Source organism: Carcharodon carcharias, chromosome 8 (assembly GCF_017639515.1).
Source record: "Carcharodon carcharias isolate sCarCar2 chromosome 8, sCarCar2.pri, whole genome shotgun sequence".
Taxonomy (NCBI): Eukaryota; Metazoa; Chordata; class Chondrichthyes; order Lamniformes; family Lamnidae; genus Carcharodon; species Carcharodon carcharias.
Genome location: NC_054474.1, coordinates 33,887,208 through 33,904,110, shown reverse-complemented (window position 1 = coordinate 33,904,110; position 16,903 = coordinate 33,887,208). Strand labels below are relative to the sequence as shown.

The following is a 16,903-nucleotide window of genomic DNA, read 5'->3' as shown; positions in this document are numbered from 1 at the left end:
GCCACCTCCTGAGGGGATAGTCCTTGTCACCCACCAGTCAACCATCCAGCCGAGCCGGAGCACTGAAGAGCCCCGGCACCTGGGAGTATCTGAGGATGTAGGCATAGTGGGAGCTGCCTGGGTACCTTGCACAAACTTGCAGAATCTACATCCCGTGATCACACACTATCTGCACGTTCATGGAGTGGAAGCCCTTCCTGTTGACAAAGGCACCGAGCTTACCTGCTGGCACCTTGATGGCCACATGTGTACAGTCTACTGCACCCTGGACGCGGGGGAAACCAGCAATGGCTGCAAAACCTCTGACTCGCTGTATCTGACTTGCCTGGTCACAGCAAAAGTGGATGAAGGTCAATTGCCACCTGTAACCTGCTTGACACAAGTGTGCACAGCTGATTGGGAGACACCGCGAAGATCACCCACCGAGACCTGGAAGGAGCCAGATGCATAGAAGTGGAGGGCAACTGTGACCTTCAGAGCCACTGACATGTGGTGTCCACCCACACAGTTAGGGGAGATCTCAGGGCCAATCATCTGACAGATATAGTTGACTGTCTCCTTTGACAGACGGAGCCTCCTTCAGCTCTGCACCTCAGTCATATAGAGGTAGCTGCTTTGCTGCCTGTATACCCTGGCAGCAGGATAGTGGCATTTTCAGCAGCCCCTTGCACCTTGGACAACCTCTTGGCCCTGCGCCCCTCGTGCCTGCACCTGGCCTCCCAAAGGTGGCTCCCCTGGAGGCTGATTGTCCACTCCTGGCCTCCTCCTTATTCTAAACCTCCCTCCCTCCTCAGGGGAGCTGCCTCCAGTGGAGTTGTCAGAACCCATACCCCCAGAGGTGTCATGAGCCACCTTCTGAGGGGATTGCCCTTGTCCATCAGCCAACCATCCAGCTGAGCCCAGCACCTGCGAGTGTCTGAGGATGTAGGCGTTATGGGAGCTGCCTGGGTACCTTGCACAAAGAATCAGCATCCTGTGATCACACACTATCTGCACGTTCATGGAGTGGAAGCCCCTCCTGTTGATAATGGCACCGGGCTCAACTGCTGGCGCCTTGATGGCCACATGTGTGCAGTCTATTGCACCCTGGACACGGGAGAAGCCAGCGATGGCCGCGAAGCCTCTGGCTCACTGTGTCTGACTTGCCTGGTCACAGCACAAGTGAATGCCCGTCTGAACAGAGCGCCTGTAACCTGCCTGACACAAGTGTGGACGGCTGATTGGGAGACACCGCAAAGATCACCCACCAAGCCCTGGAAGGAACCAGAGGCATAGAAGTAAAGGGCAACTGTGACCTTCAGAGCCACTGGCATGGGGTGTCCACCCACACAGTTAGGGGAGATCTCAGGGCCAATCATCTGACAGGTATAGACCATAAGACCATAAGACATAGGAGCAGAAATTAGGCCATTCGACCCATCGAGTCTACTCCACCATTCAATCATGGTTGATAAGTTTCTCAATCTCATTCTCCCGCCTTCTCCCCGTAACCTTTGATCTCCTTACCAATCAAGAACCTATCTATCTCGGTCTTAAATACACTCAATGACCTGGCCTCCACAGCCTTCTGTGGCAATGAATTCCATAGATTCACCACTCTCTGGCGAAAGAAGTTTCTCCTCATCTCTGTTCTAAAAGGTCTTCCCTTTACCCTGAAGCTGTGCCCTCGGGTCCTAGTCTCTCCTACTAATGGAAACATCTTCCCCACGTCCAGTCTATCCAGGCCTTTCAGTATTCTGTAAGTTTCAATCAGATCCCCCCTCATCCTTCTAAACTCCATCGAGTATAGACCCAGAGTCCTCAAACGTTCCTCATATGTTAACTGTTCACTGATATAGTTCGCTGTCCCCCTTGGCAGTCAGAGCCTCCTTCGGCACTGCACCTCAGTCATATTGAGGTAGCTGCTTCGCCGCCTGTATACCCTGGCAGCAGGATAGTGGCGTCTTCTGCATCCCCTTCCTTGGACAACCTCTTGGCCCTGCGCCCCTTGTGCCTGCGCCTGGCCTCCCAAAGGTGGCTCCCCTGGAGGCTGATTGTCCACTCCTGGCCTCCTCCTTATTCTATCCCTCCCTTCCTTCTCAGAGGAGCTGCCTCCAGTGTCAGAACCCATACCCAGGCTAAATAGAGGTCTCTGGAATGCTGCAGGCTCGATAAAGATTACTGTCTGCAGATTGGTGAGCTGAAGCTTCAAAGTACAGAGAAAACTATTGGAAATCGATCTGAACTGCTAACAATCACACAGGCAAGTTTAAAACACTTTCTGCAATAAATATTTCAGAAAAAACACAAGCCCACATATCCTGTCTGTGGATGAGGTTTGTTAAAAAATCACTTACCCGCCTGCCTGTTGGGCCTGTGCGCCGAACGGAAGTTCGCATGGGCTCCTCAAAATCGTCGTAAATTGCCGAGTTAAGGGCCTTAACAAGGTCTTTAATTAATGGCGGGTGCACGTCATGCTCCATAGCACGCCTGCCCAGTTAAATATCGCGATGGCTCGTGCTGACATTGGGACGCTCACGTGATATTTTAAGCGCTGACGTGTGGGGTCCACTACCCGCGCGTCAGCCATAAAATTCTGCCCATAGTGATTTGTGTATTTGTACTTCTAGATCTCTTTGTTCCTCTACCCCACCTAGACTTGCACTTTCCAAGTTACAAGTGACCCTCCTAATTTCCCTACCAAACATATGACCTGACATTTATCTGATTTGAACTTAATTTGTTAATTATTTGCTCATTCTGCAATTATTTCCTCTTGTAGATTGTTGCAGTCCTCTTCAGTATTGACTATCCCCCCAATTTTTGCCATTACTGTCACAATATCCAGGCTGTTATAAAGGTCAATGAAGATGGGTGAGGCTGAAAGGTGAGAAGAAATAAGGTGGAATTAGGATGCGTGTGATGAATGTGAAGCCAAATGTTGGAATGTAGAGTAAGGATGGAGTCCTGGGAGGAGCTGATGGTTGTGCAAGTGCTAGAATGTCAGAAGAAAATGCTGTTAATGTTTGGTGTGAAGAGAGCACAGGAAGGAGAGAGACGTGTTATGCCATGTATATTTGTTTGCATGATTGTGTGTTGAAGGGTGTGATGAAGTTATTAAGAATGGTGAGCAAGGGGGAGGGTAAAAGGGGTATTGCTGACTCTTAGTGGAGATGCAGAGTTATTCTACTGAGGTGATTGAATTTCTTTCTATCATGAGATCAGGCTCCTGGGTAATACTGGTGGCATAGAACCTGCCAGCCACCAGTGTCCTACTCTACTGGATAATTGTCCTGGGGATACTCCTGTCAGAGCTGGGGAAATCTGTCCTCCTCCATGAGTACCTCCAGGGACCACATCAGAAAATCTGAAGCCAAGTTGAGGCTCATTCTCCTAATGGTTCTTCTTCCAGCAATGTAATAGCAAAATCTGACATTGATTAACCAAACTTCTCTTCAAGAGGTGCATTCCTGCTTTAATAGGTTTAGGGAGAATTGCCAGAAAATGTAGAGAAATTGAGAGATTTGCTGGTGGTGGTGGTGGTGGTGGGGTGGGGGTGGGGGGGGGCGGGGGCAGGCGGTGGTCGTGGGTGGGGGGGGGGGGGGCGGTGGTGGTGGGTGGGGGGGGGAGGTGGGGGGGGTGTGGGGTGGGGGGGTGGGGTGGGGGGGTTGGGGGGGGTGGAGGGGGGTGGCGGGGTGTGGTGGTGAAAGGGGGTTAGCTCAGTTGACTAAATGGCTAGCATGTGATTCAGAATAACACCAACACCATTGGTTTAATTCCCATTCTGGCTGAGGTAGACCTGGGCTCCACCTCCCTGCCCTGCCCTGGCCCTGAGAGTGGAAGGCAATGGCAAATCACCACAGACTAAAACTGCCAAGAAAACAACTCAGGTTGAAGCATCAGCAGACAATGAGTCAAGGACCTGCCTTTGGGCAGAGCACGGATGAATGAAGCACCGACTTGCAATATTTAGGCCTGTTTCCCTGTTGCAACTTCTATGTATATTGATTTAAGTATGTGTAATTTATTTTACAGGTATAAAACAAAACCTATCAGTTGTGGTCAGTCTGATGTTATCATTCTGTTTTCATAATTATATCATACATTGTTTTGATCCAGTTGGAGACCAGTAACAATTTTTGTTTAAAGTAGACAAGATTTGAAATCCCAGGTATTTACTAAGAGATTAAAGCCACATTCCATGGTTTTAAACATGTATTTACTACACATGAGTATAAAAAGGAAACACTAAATACTATATACCCTAAACTCTAACACCCAGATTTAACATGAGGTAGATATGAATTAACCAGCAAACTGTGATCAAATATAAACTATAAATTGCACATTAAATGGCATATATAATTAAGACCAATTTTACTAATTTACTCAGCTGTCCATTTAGATTTTACTGTTCAACTTGAGTTACAAAGTCCTTCAAAGTCTGAGTTCCTCAGAAGGGATGTCAGCTCCACTCCTTCAAGGATTTAGCCTCTGATTTCCCTTCACAGCAACTCCTGCTTAGTTAGTCTGGAGGCTTTCTTGCTTCTTCTGTCTACACTGAGTTGCCCTCAACATCTGCTCTTCATAGGCTTTCTCCCATGCCCTGGCTCCCTAGCTTGCACGGAGCAGGCAACCACTGCTCATGGGCATTTTCTGTGTCCCAGATGCACAGAGTGGACAACCAGGCCTGTTCATTGCATTTATCCTGTGCCACAGCACACAAGCTGCACTAAGCTAACAATTGCCGCAGCTTACCTGAATCTCCTAACATGGACTCATTTTTGCAGTGCACACCAGGTCCTGTAGTTGGTTTCTGTACCGCACGCCAGATCCCTTGGCATTTTTTAATCACAGGTCAGCCTCTGCCCCGAGACAGGGCCCACCCCAAAAACACAGACAAAATGAAAAAACTATAGATTCCCTTATAATATGTTTCATTAGTGGTAACATAACACAGAATTTATTTCATAAGTGATGAAGTATTGACAACTCACCACGTGACAAAGTTCTAATTCAGAAATCTTCCAGCAAATGGAATTAATTTTGTATTTTATTGTTCCCTGTTCAGTATTCTGTTATTGCAAATGCATTGTACAATACAACATAAAAAAAGTTTACTAAACTATGCAAATAACTAAATATGTGGCAAATAGTAACAGCAGCAAAACTGGTTTGCTCCTCTATTTGCCCAAATTATATTTATTGGTCCATTGATTATCAGGGTAAAGCTTTTTAAAAATTATCTTCTCTATGTTCTAAGTAGCTCATCCCGCACAATTCACTGTCCAAAGCAAAAGATAGGGTCGTGGATTAGACCCTCAACAATTCTACTCTGAAGCCAGGAAAAAGGGGAAAAAGCGGATTATCCAATTAATCTTCCATTCTTCTCTGTAGGGAGAGGCTGGGAAACCAACATTCCTATTCTTGCCAACACTGTGGTGACATGTTCAAATGCATTGTAGTACACTGGCTTGAGTTTTTGACTCATCAAATACTGTTGCTTGATCTGTATCCAAAAGAAATTAATCTGGGAAAGAATGAAACACGCCTTTTGTTTGGATGATGAGCTGGTCAGCAGTATGTGGAACAGTTACAACATCTCACACATATAAAGCAGGGAAGTACACAATAAATAAAGACTGGAAGTCAAAGGATAAAACATTGATTACTTAATAAATTGCTTTATTTATTAAGCTACCGAAAGCTGTATTTACACTGTCTTTGGCCAATTGTGAGTGGAAACTTCCAGCTTTGGATTGAATAACTGTTGGTCTCTTTTGGTTTGTTAGCACAGATATGTGAGATAATGGAAATTCATCACAGTCTGCAACACCAGAAATCCTCTATTAATATAATTTTACAAATGAATACACATGGATCAAATAATCAGTAATACATTAGAGTTAATTTACTACAACTTTTAATAAGTGCCACAGCTCAGGATATGCACTTTAACTTTTTATGTAGATCAGGAATAAGGTGTAGTAATTGCAGTACTACCTCTTTGACATCTCTTTGCTGTTTCTATGGATACACTGAGGCTATACATCAGTTGTGGTGCATGAAGATGAAAGATGTGAACTGACTGCATAAAAAGAAGATTCAAAGCCCTGGATGTAAGATTCAGCCTGTTTCACTTACATTATTACCCAATAACTGTGTCTTTCACCAACATTAACTATAAATTGAAAAGTCAAAATCATTTTCCACTTACAGCCACTCGATCTATATATCTATTAGTTGAATTCATTTAGCTGTAAGTTTCCATTAACAATAGACATTTTGCTCAGAATTTTGCATCTCAGTTTCTGTCCTTATTCCTTCACCATCCCAACCCCCACCACTGTTATCCACATCAATGGAAAAGAAGATAATATCATAAAATTGTACTTGCTACCTTTGGATGGTTGACTAGGTTTATTGTGCAAGTTCACAATGCATGATATGTTTGTTACAAAAGTGTATTGTTAAAATTTGATTGGATTGTACAAAAATAATATGCATTTACTATTTCATGTATACACAGGCTAGAGATCATTGCTTGCTTCACAGAAAATGCTACTAATTTTCAAGATTTCTCTTAAAGGCTGATTACCCATTTTAGTTGGCTGTTGTTACTCAAGCAACCGAAGAAGGGGGCATTATGAGATGGGATATTAGATGTAATTTAGGTGATATGACTCAAGATAGCCATCACTGGTTAAGTGAAGTTACATGAAGGAAGACACTTACCTTACAAAGCCTTTCTATTTAATGACAAGCTTTTGTTAATGTTCAGACAAAATAAATTGTTTAAGAATAGCAATGCAATATGAATTAGACTGCAATAGATTATTATCATTAGGAATGGTACATAATTCAATATGTAATGTGTTGGTGCCATGAGAGAGGTGCATACTGAGTAAGGAGCAGGGTAAACTTATGGATGAATAGCCAGTGCTTGTCCAAATAACAATCTGGATGAATACAGTTCTTGAGCAAAAGGTGTTGGCATCTACTGATTTTTACCAGTATTACATTTTATATTTTGAGTACTATAAAATATATAACAAATGCAACAGAGCATGGACAGGCCTTTAGAAGATGATTTTTCACAACCAAACTAACACAATTCAGCATTACAAACTTAATATTACCTCTTTCCAACACTGCTGAGAATTGAGATTAGTTGCACCTGTTTTTTAATGCACCGACTGCCCTTAGAGCTGCAAAATGCCGTCAAAGGCATGTGCACACAATTGTGGAAATAATATTGGCAAAGGGGTTAGCAACGACTGTCAACCAGAAGTATACAGACCTAGTAGATCATGCACCAATAACCATTGATTTGATGCCAGTGTTGTCATTTTTAAGCTCAATATTCCAGCCTATACCCTATTTAACCTTGCACAGCTGAATATGTGGGAAGTAGCTCCATAACAGTGCTATTCAAAGGGATCATCAACTACTTACAAATTAGTAGTTACTTGAGTTCTTTTGGCTGTTGCATCAATTCTGCAAGTGCTTGCTGCATGGAAAGTTGTTTAAAATTGCATAAGTCAATAGGGAGTAATGTGACAGGTGCTGATTGAATTTTTGCTAACCATTCTGAACTTGAAATGTAAAATTTGTTTCCCTCTGCAGATGCTGCTGATCTGCTGAGTATTTCTAGTATTTTCTGTTTTTATTACAACTTGTGACCTGATGGCACTCTACTAGTAAAATCAAGCCAGAGGATCAATCTTGATCCAACGAGGAGTGCATCAGGCATACCTAACAATTAAGTTCCAACCTGGTGAAGCTACAATACACTACAACCACGCTAAATAGTGAAAGCTGCAAGGGATAGCAAGAGCTAAGTAATCCCATGACCAGTGAATCAGATCAAAGTTTTGTAGTCCTGCCACATCAGAGGAGGAAGCTCCACAAATATCCCCATCCTCAATGACGGGGGAGCCTAAAGGCTAAGGCAATCACAATTATCGCCAGCCAGATGAACTGGGCAGATGATCCATCTCAGCCTCCTCATGCAGTCCCCACCAACAGAAATGCCAGTCTTCACCCAATTTGATTCACTCTATGTGAGGTCAAGAACTGGCTGAAGGCATTGGATACAGCAAAGGCTATGGGTCCTTACAAGATCCTGGCTGTAGTACAGGAGACGTACTCCAGAACTAGCCACGTCCCATGCCAGGCTGTTCCAATACAGCTACAACACTGGCATTTAACCAACAATTAGGAAAGTTGCCCGGGAAGCCCTGTCCGCACAAAGCAAGGCCAATCCAATCCAACTAATTACTGCCTCATCAGTCTATTCTTGTTCATCAGCAAAGCGATAGAAGGTGTTGTGTTATAGGTTCGTTTGATGTCTCAGTGATGAGATTTGAGACTTGTATTTTTTTAATAATGCATGGGATGTGGGCTTTGCTGGCTGGGCCAGCATTTATTGCCCATCCCTAGTTGCCATTGGGAAGGCTGTGGCGAGCTGCCTTCTTGAACCACAGCAGTCCTTGTGGTGTAGGTACACGCAGAGTGCTGTTAGGAAAGGAGTTCCAGGATTTTGACTCAGCAATAGTGAAGGAACAGCGATATATTTCCAAGTCAGGATGGTGAGTGACTTGGAGGGGAACATCCAGGTGGTGACATTCCTCTCTATCTGCTGCCCTTATCCTTCTAGATGGTAGTGGTCATGGGTTTCGAAGGTGCTGTTGAAGAAGGCTTGGTGAGTTCCTGCAATGCATCTTGTAGATGCTACACACTGCTGCCAATGTGCATTGGTGGTGGAGGGAGTGAATGTTTGTGGATGTAGTACCAATCAAATGGGTTGCTTTGTCCTGGTCGGTGTCAAGCTTCTTGAGCGTTGTGAGAGTTGCACTCATCCAGGCAAGTGGGGAGTATTCCATCACACTCCTGGCTTGTGTTTTGCAGATGGTGGACAGGCTATGGGGAGTCAGGAGGTGAGTTACTTGTTGCACGATTCCTAGCCTCTGACCTGCTTTGTAGCCACAGTATTTAAATGTCTAGTCCAGTTCAGTTTCTGGACTAGCCATATAAATATGTTTAAACATATATATGTTTAAACATGAATCATTTATTGTTAGTCTTGAAATATATACAGATCCAAATTATTATCATGCATGGTGCTGCTATCTCCATGTAGGCTGCTTCTACAGTGTTCTCTCTAACATCATACCATGGATGGTGCTATTCTCTGGTCCCATGTTAACTCTTGCTCTGCTGAGCACCTCTACAATACAATGGCGTGCAGGCACGTGCAACATCACACAGCATCTTCCTTTCTTCTCAAAAGAAAACTTTCCTCCCTTCCAATGAAGTATAACTATTTGTAATATAACCTTTACTTGCTATCCCTGCTCCCCCACCTCAAGCCTCTGACTTTATAAATTCAGATTGTCTTGAGGCTTGACAGTTCTTCCACATCACCGTCAGTCACATCTGGAGGAATGGTAGCTGTACTCTGTGTTTTTGCTACTTGGATATCTCTTAATTTGCTTTTTGCGCTCCTTCATGTTGTGTTTCTCTTTATCAACAACCCATCTGCTTTTTTCAGACATTGTTGGCTTATCCCATTCCTTCAAAAGGGAATGTGCACTCCACTCGTCCCTAGAGTGGGTTTGAATTTTCTTAATCCATGGTGTCTGCCATGTTCTTGCTGGATGTGTATGTTTTGCAAATGGAACCTTCATTTCCACATGTTTCACAATTTCAGCCAAATATTTGTTTGCTGTTTTATTTTCAATCATTTTGTAAGCTTATGAATCTTTTCATTCAGCTCAATGGTTCTTAGTGAGTCAATGGCATCCATTTCTTTTACTTCTTCTAATTCCTTGCACTTCAGTTTTGGATTTACATTTTCTGATCTTATTTCTATCTTTTCTTTCTCTGTCTGCAGCATAGCATTGTCCTTTTCCTTCATTTTGGTTTCACTGTTGGCCAGGTCAGTCTCCAGTTAAGTGTTGACTTGTTTCAGTTCTGTAATTGTGCTACTCATGGCTTCATTATCCACTTGCAGCTTGGAAAATTCTTTGGCTTTTCCTTTCAATGTCTCCCGTTTTAATTCAACTGCTTCTTTAACTCTACAGCCTGTTTCTTGTAGCTTTCGGCTTCCTCTTGGAATATTGAACATTGCTGAGTCTTCATTTGTTCAGAGTGACATTAAATTAATTTTGCTTCTCATTGTAATTTTCCAGAATTATAAACTTTGGCCTAAGGAATTCTTGTAGCATGTGAAGGTCTTTCAGCAGGTTTCCATTTTCTTTGCAAAGCTCACTTGCTTCATCTTGAGTTTTCCTGTAATCCAACAGAGTCTCCTCAAGTTCCTTCTGCTGTGCTTCCATTCTGCTGTTTAAGACAGCTTTCATTTCTTCATGTTGATGAATGGCTATGTATTCCTTTTGCATTTGATCTTGAATAACAATCAACTGTTATTTCATCTGTTTATTTTCTTGTTGACCTCATGCCAACTCACTCTCTGCTTCAATGTATTGTTTTGTTGCTACTGATATTTCCAATGCAGCTTCTTCTGAAGTAATATTCAACATCTATTTTAGTTCCTCATGTTTTTTCATGGCTACATATTGATTCTTTCAGGACTTTATCAGGATTGCAACTGAATCCCCCATCATCAACATTCTGGCGGGGGGTGGGGGGAGGTCACCATTGTCATGAAGAGATATTAAGTTCTATAATGTTACTGGAAATTATTTTAAAAATAGAATTGTAGTGGGGCCTGTGTCTATGTGTTTGACTGTGTGTGTGTCTTAATTGGGTTAAAGCCAGCTAGTCTGGGTATATTGATAGTAGTTTTGTATAGTAGTTTTGAGATGTTAATTTGATAAAAGTAAGGAGGATAAAAGGTAAAGTGTAAATTTGCATTTGTTGAATAAAGCATTCAAGAGTGGGAGTAAAATCTTGCACCAAGCTGGAAGACACCAAGCAATGTGTTTATATTACTAATAAAATTAGTAGGGTGAAACTGTTATTGTTAGAAGATGTGAAGTTAAACCACCTAGTGATACCATGGGAAATTTACATTCAAAGGGGAAGCTAGGTTATAAAGAGGAAGTAGATTGTGTGTAAGGTAGAGGCATTTAAGATATAACCAGCTTGTAAGCCTACAATTGAGTCTGCAAAGAAATCAAATTGCAAGGAACCTCATTTTCAATTCGTAAGGTCAAATGTGCTTTGCCTGGTGTCTGTTTAAAGTCTATGGGTTATTGTTGCCTTGGTGGAGATTTACCTGGAAGTGATTAATTTGAGGATTTGTTTAAAAATTATTATGGTAATAATTTGTAGACATGTATATGTGTTTAATTTATTGTTAAATTAATAAATGTTTAATTTAGTTTTAAATTAAAAAACCTCTTGAGGTTCAGTGGTCTTATTCTTGAATTCAGAGCTGCATCTCAAACATACCAATTGAAAACATAGGTAATGAAAGTTGTTCAAGTTTTCTTCAGGGGTTTAAATAACTCAGCCTTTACCAATTGCTGTGTCACAACACCACAGACCAGAATCTTAACTGGACCAGCCACATCCATAACATTACTAGAAAGGGAGGTCAGAAGTTAGGAATTCTGCAATGATTAACTCACCTCCTGATGCCCCAAACAATGCCCACCATCTACAAGGCACATGTCAGGAGTAGGATAGAATTCTCTCCACTTGTCTGGCTGAACACAGCTTCAACAATACTCAAGAAGCCTGACACATACCACAGGACAATGCAGGTCACTTGATTGGTACCCCATCCACTCCCTCCATCATCAGTACACAGTGGCACCAGTGTGCACCATCTACAAGGTGTACTGCTGCCACTTGCCAGGGCTCCTTCTAGCATCTTCCAAATCCAAGATCTTAACACTTAGAAGGACAAGGGCCGTAGGTGCATGGAAACATCACCACCTGCAAGTTGTCACACCATCCTGAATTGGAAATATATTGCCATTAATTTATTGTTGTTGAGTGAAAACCCTGGAGCTTCTTCCCTAATAGTACTGACAGTTGCCATGCTGCCTGCATTGCAATCACTGGTCCTGGGATAATTACACATCGTGAGATATGCACCCGTTTTCAAAGGCTATCAAATTTAGCTGCCTCTGGCTTTAAGCACTGGCAAGTTCATCAAGCAGAAAAGATAGTTTAAACATAAAACATTGACAAGAACCAAACCTGCAAATATAAAAGAGTGAGGAAACATTGAATCACTAATATCATTGAACACGGGAGTGGTAGAGCCTTTCTTTTTTTGTAAACATCCAGCACCCTGGGAAACAGACAGTAAGCTGCTTCTGAACTAATTGGCTGTGTGAGCTGTAGCAGAGAATACATTATTGAAAAGAACAGAATTCTTCAGTTTTTTCTATTGGCATAGCTTTTGAGGTTAAAAATGTGAAAATGAATACTGTGCAGCTGGTAGAAATGGCACAAATGTCAGCGTCACAGATAGAATTTATGTAGTTGTTTACTGCCTGTGATCAGTGTGTTTTGTATGTGAGGGTGTGTGTTTTCTTACCTTCAGAGTGATTGGCCCAATTATACTAATTCCAGCAACAGGCTTTTTCTGAGTTTAAAAATAAAGAAAGTTAATTACTATCACATATTTGTCTCGGAGGTTTTTTAAAAATGTGATGCCTCATTCACTGAACTCACCCACACTATCACTCTCACAAAAATAGTTACATATGAAGGGTGTTATGATATGACAGGTGATATGTGCCAGGGAGACCAACTCTACAAGGGGAACTTGGCCATGCTAACACAATTGTTTTGCAATTTGTATTTATTACAAGAAGATTTATGCATTGATTCAGCAGTAATGAGTCCACTAACACCTTTAGTGATTTAAAAAATTAAATTAATACATTTATTAACAAAAGAAAAGAATTCAAACACATACATAAGTTTATAATTAATTAATATTATGACAAAATGCCGAAATCCCTAGTTAACCTGACTCCCAACTACACACCCCCTTTAAAGCAATAGTCCAAAATATATTTTAAATTTAAATAAGCGATCCAGCAAGGTTACCATAGAATCAACTCGACGGTGGAATTTCAAAAGCTTTTAACACAACTTTAGTTACCAGTATGGCACTTCTTCAGAGTGACTAGGGCTTCTGCCAAGCCTGTGTCACATAGTATACCTTACAAAGTTTTACACGGCCACACGCACATAACCTCTCATCCTTCTTTATATATATTTCTCTCTCATTAATGTGTAAAATCCCATTGTTAAATGTATGTTTGAAAATGTACTTTTCCCATAATATAACCTTCGGGAAGAGCATTCAGAGAGGGGACATGCAGGAGATATACGGAGTGGGGAGAGAATAAATAGAGTCCAGGGAGCATGGCCTACATCACTCACTTTGGGAAGAGAAGTCAGAGAGGCAGATCTGGCAGCTGCTCAGAACCAGTCTGCACTGATTTTAAAAGGAGAGTGAAAAATACAATCATGACAGGAAAGAGGCAATTTGATTGGTTAGAAAAGAAGATAGCTGTTTGGTGAGTATTTGGTATCTAGTAATTGTTTAAGATTTATTTTATTCATAAGGTTTAGAATAAAGTAAGAACTGTACTTTTTGTACAGGTTTATTAAGCAGGGCCAACTAAAATAATTTTCTACTTGGATAAAACAGCGAGAGTTCAGGGGATAAAACAGCGAGAGTTTGGGAGATCAACACCGAGAGTTGGTGATCCGTGCACCTCTGGGTTGGATTCCTATCCCCCGCCCAGAAGCATAAAATTCACCCCTATATGTTTGTCTTGGACAGGTAACAAATGCAGATTCACCAGAATGATACTGCAGTTTAAAGGGTTACATTATGAGGATACTTTGTATAAATGTGGGTCTTATGCCCTTGAGCTTAGAAGGTTAAGAGGTGATCTAATCAAAATGTTTAAAGTGATAAAGGGTTTTGATAGGGTAGATGGAAAGAAACAATTTACTCTGATTGAGTGATTCAGAACAAGTAGGCATAATCTCAAAATTAAAGATAAGCCTTTTAGGATTGAAACAGGATGAAACTTGCAACATTTGTGATCAGTCTGAACCATTATTTTACTTGAAGCATTTTCCAATGATCCAATAGAGGACAGACGTGAAATTTGGATCTGTACCTCCACTGGAGCTGGTACAATGGAAACCAGAAGCTCCCCCCATGTCAGGAGCTTATGTTCTGAAGGTGCTGACGCGAGTGTGCTGTTCATGTGCCAGAAGATTCCCAGTTGAAAAACCTGGCATGAGGCTAAAAAAGTGTGAATGGCAGCGAGAGGGAGAGGCGCGGCGAGAGATTAAAAGAGCGTGAGGGGCAGCAAGAGGGAGAGACCTGGCCTGAGGTTAAAAGGGTGTGAGAGGCAGCAAGAGGGAGAAACCCAGTGAGAGATTAAAAGAGCACAAGAGGCAGTGAGAGGGAAAGACCTGGCGAGAGGCTTAAAGAGCTATCCAATCCAGTTCAGTTATGGACCAACTGCGTTTGAAGAAAATGAAAAGTGTGACATCACAGGGGAATAGGTAATTGATTGGTTGATCATTTTGCTCATTTATCTTTCAAAACCCATGTAATTTAGTAGTAATTGTAAGTTTTACTAGCAGTAATAAAGCTTACTGGAAGTAGTAGATTTATTAATTATGAATTAATTAAGAAAAATAAATTAATTAACACATAATTAAGGTAGCAGGGCAGGTGATGTGTTGCGACTATAGAATGTGGGATCTCCTGGACGTCAGTGTGAACTAGGACAAACATGTCTTTAGTAAGTGTCTGCGTCTTGAGGAGATTCGGCTCAGAGTCATTGAGCTCTAGGCTGAACTGCAGACACTGTAACATATCAGGAAGGCAAAAGTGGACTGGATACTTTGTACCAGGAGGCAGCCACACCCCCAGGATAGGACCTTCTGATTTAGGTAAGTGGTCAGGGACAGGAGTGTGTAACTGCGAGTGAAGCAAGTAAGAGGATCAAGAAGGTAGAAGTGCAGGAGGCTCAACCTTTGCAGTTGTCCAACAGATTGGAGGTTCTTGCGTGGATGAAAGTGGTGGCTGCCGGATGGATAAGAGTTCTGGCCATGGCACCATGGTACAGGAAGCCATTCAAGTTGGGGGAGTTAATAGGAATGTAGTGGCTAGTAGGGGAAAATATAGACAAGGGGATAGACACAGTTCGCTGCAGCCGAGAGTGAGAGTTCAGATGGCCGTGTTGCCTGGTACCAGAGTTTGGGACATCTGCTCTTGATAGGAGAGGAACTTGTAGTGGGAGGGTTAGGATCTAGTGGCCGTGCTCCATGTTGGCACCAATGACCTAGGTAGAACCAGGAATAAAGTTTGGCTGAGGGAATATGAGAGCTAGGGGCTAAATTATAAAGCAAAACCTCAAGAGCAATAATTTGTGGATTATTTGAGTTGCAAGCAAATTGGCATAGGGGAAATAAGAATAGAGATTTAAATACATGGGTCAAAGATTGGCATAGGAGAAATGGGTTTCAATTCATGGTATACTGGCACCAGTACTGGAGAAAGTGGGAGCTGTGCTGCTGGGTCAGTCTTCACCTTAACTGTCCTGGGGCTAGTGCTCTGGCAAGTCGAAAAATAAGGCAGGAGAGAGAGCTTTAAACTAAATAATGGTGGTGAGGGACCAAGCTTGGAAAGATGTGATAAAGTAAATAGAGAAAACAAGGCAAGATAGCAATAAATGGAAATAATGATCAGAGTGTGGCAGGAGGGGACAGAACATACAAACCTAAGAGTGCATCAGCTGATAAGGCTAGAGCTTATAAAAATAGTAAACAGACAGAACTAAAGGCTCTGTGTTTGAATGCATGTAGTATTCATAACAAAATAGATGAATTGACAGCACAAATAGAAATAAATATGTATGATCTGATAGCCTTAACAGGCTTGTGGCTGTAAGATAATAAAGACTGGTACCTGAATATTCAAGGGTACGTACCATTTAGAAAGGACAGGAACTAAGGAAGAGGTGGAGGGGTAGCTCTGTTAATTAAGGATGACATTGATACCATAGAGATGACCTTATTTCTGGAGATGAAGATATAGAATCAGTTGGGAATAGATGAGAAATAGTAAAGGTAAGAATTCACTTACTTACTTGGAAGTGGTTTATAGGCCCCCTAACAGTAACCACACTGTAGGACAAGATATACAGGAAGAAATATTGGGAGTTTGTGAGAAAGGTATAGCAATAATCATGGGCGATTTCAATCTAAATATAGATGAACAAATCAAATTGGCAAAGGTAGCCTGGATGATGAGTTCATAGTGTTTTCAGGACAGTTTCTTCAAGCAGCACATTCTAGAGCCAATCAGAGAGCAGGCTATACTAGATCTGGTGATGTGTAATCTGACAGACTTAATTAATGACCTCATAATGAAGGAATCCCTAATTATCGGTAATCATATTATGATTGAATTTTACATTAAATTTGAAGGAGAGAAGAGTGGGTCTAAGGCTGGTGTTTTAAACTTAAATAAGGGCAATTATGAGCGAATAAAGACAGAGCTGCTAAAGTGAACTGAGAAATTAGCTTAAGGGATTTGTCTGTAGCGATTGCATTTGAGGGGATATCTCTGATTACTCAGCAAAGATACATTCCAGTAAGAAAAAAGATTCTAAGGGGAGGACACACCATCTGTGGCTAACTAAAGAAGTTAAAGATACTATCAAATTGTAAGAAAAAGTGTATGATTTCACAAAGATGGGTGGCATGTCAGAAGATTGGATAGAATATAGACAGCAGCAAAGAATGACTAAAGATTAATAAGGAGGGAGAAATTACAGTGCGAGAGAAAGCTAGCCAGAAATATAAAAACAAATAGTAAGAGATTCTGCAGATATTTAAAAAGGAAAACAATAAGTAAAATAAGCTTTCACCCTCTAGAGAATGAGTCTGGGAATTAATA

The 16,903-nt window shown here is 41.8% G+C and overlaps 1 protein-coding gene across 1 annotated transcript in view; it reads left to right on the top strand.

Moving 5' to 3' along the window:
- The window catches only part of LOC121281422 (gamma-aminobutyric acid receptor subunit alpha-6-like), a 165,684-nt gene that overhangs the window by 68,548 nt on the left and 80,233 nt on the right, over positions 1 to 16,903 (top strand). The gene's annotated exons all lie outside the window — the stretch shown is intronic.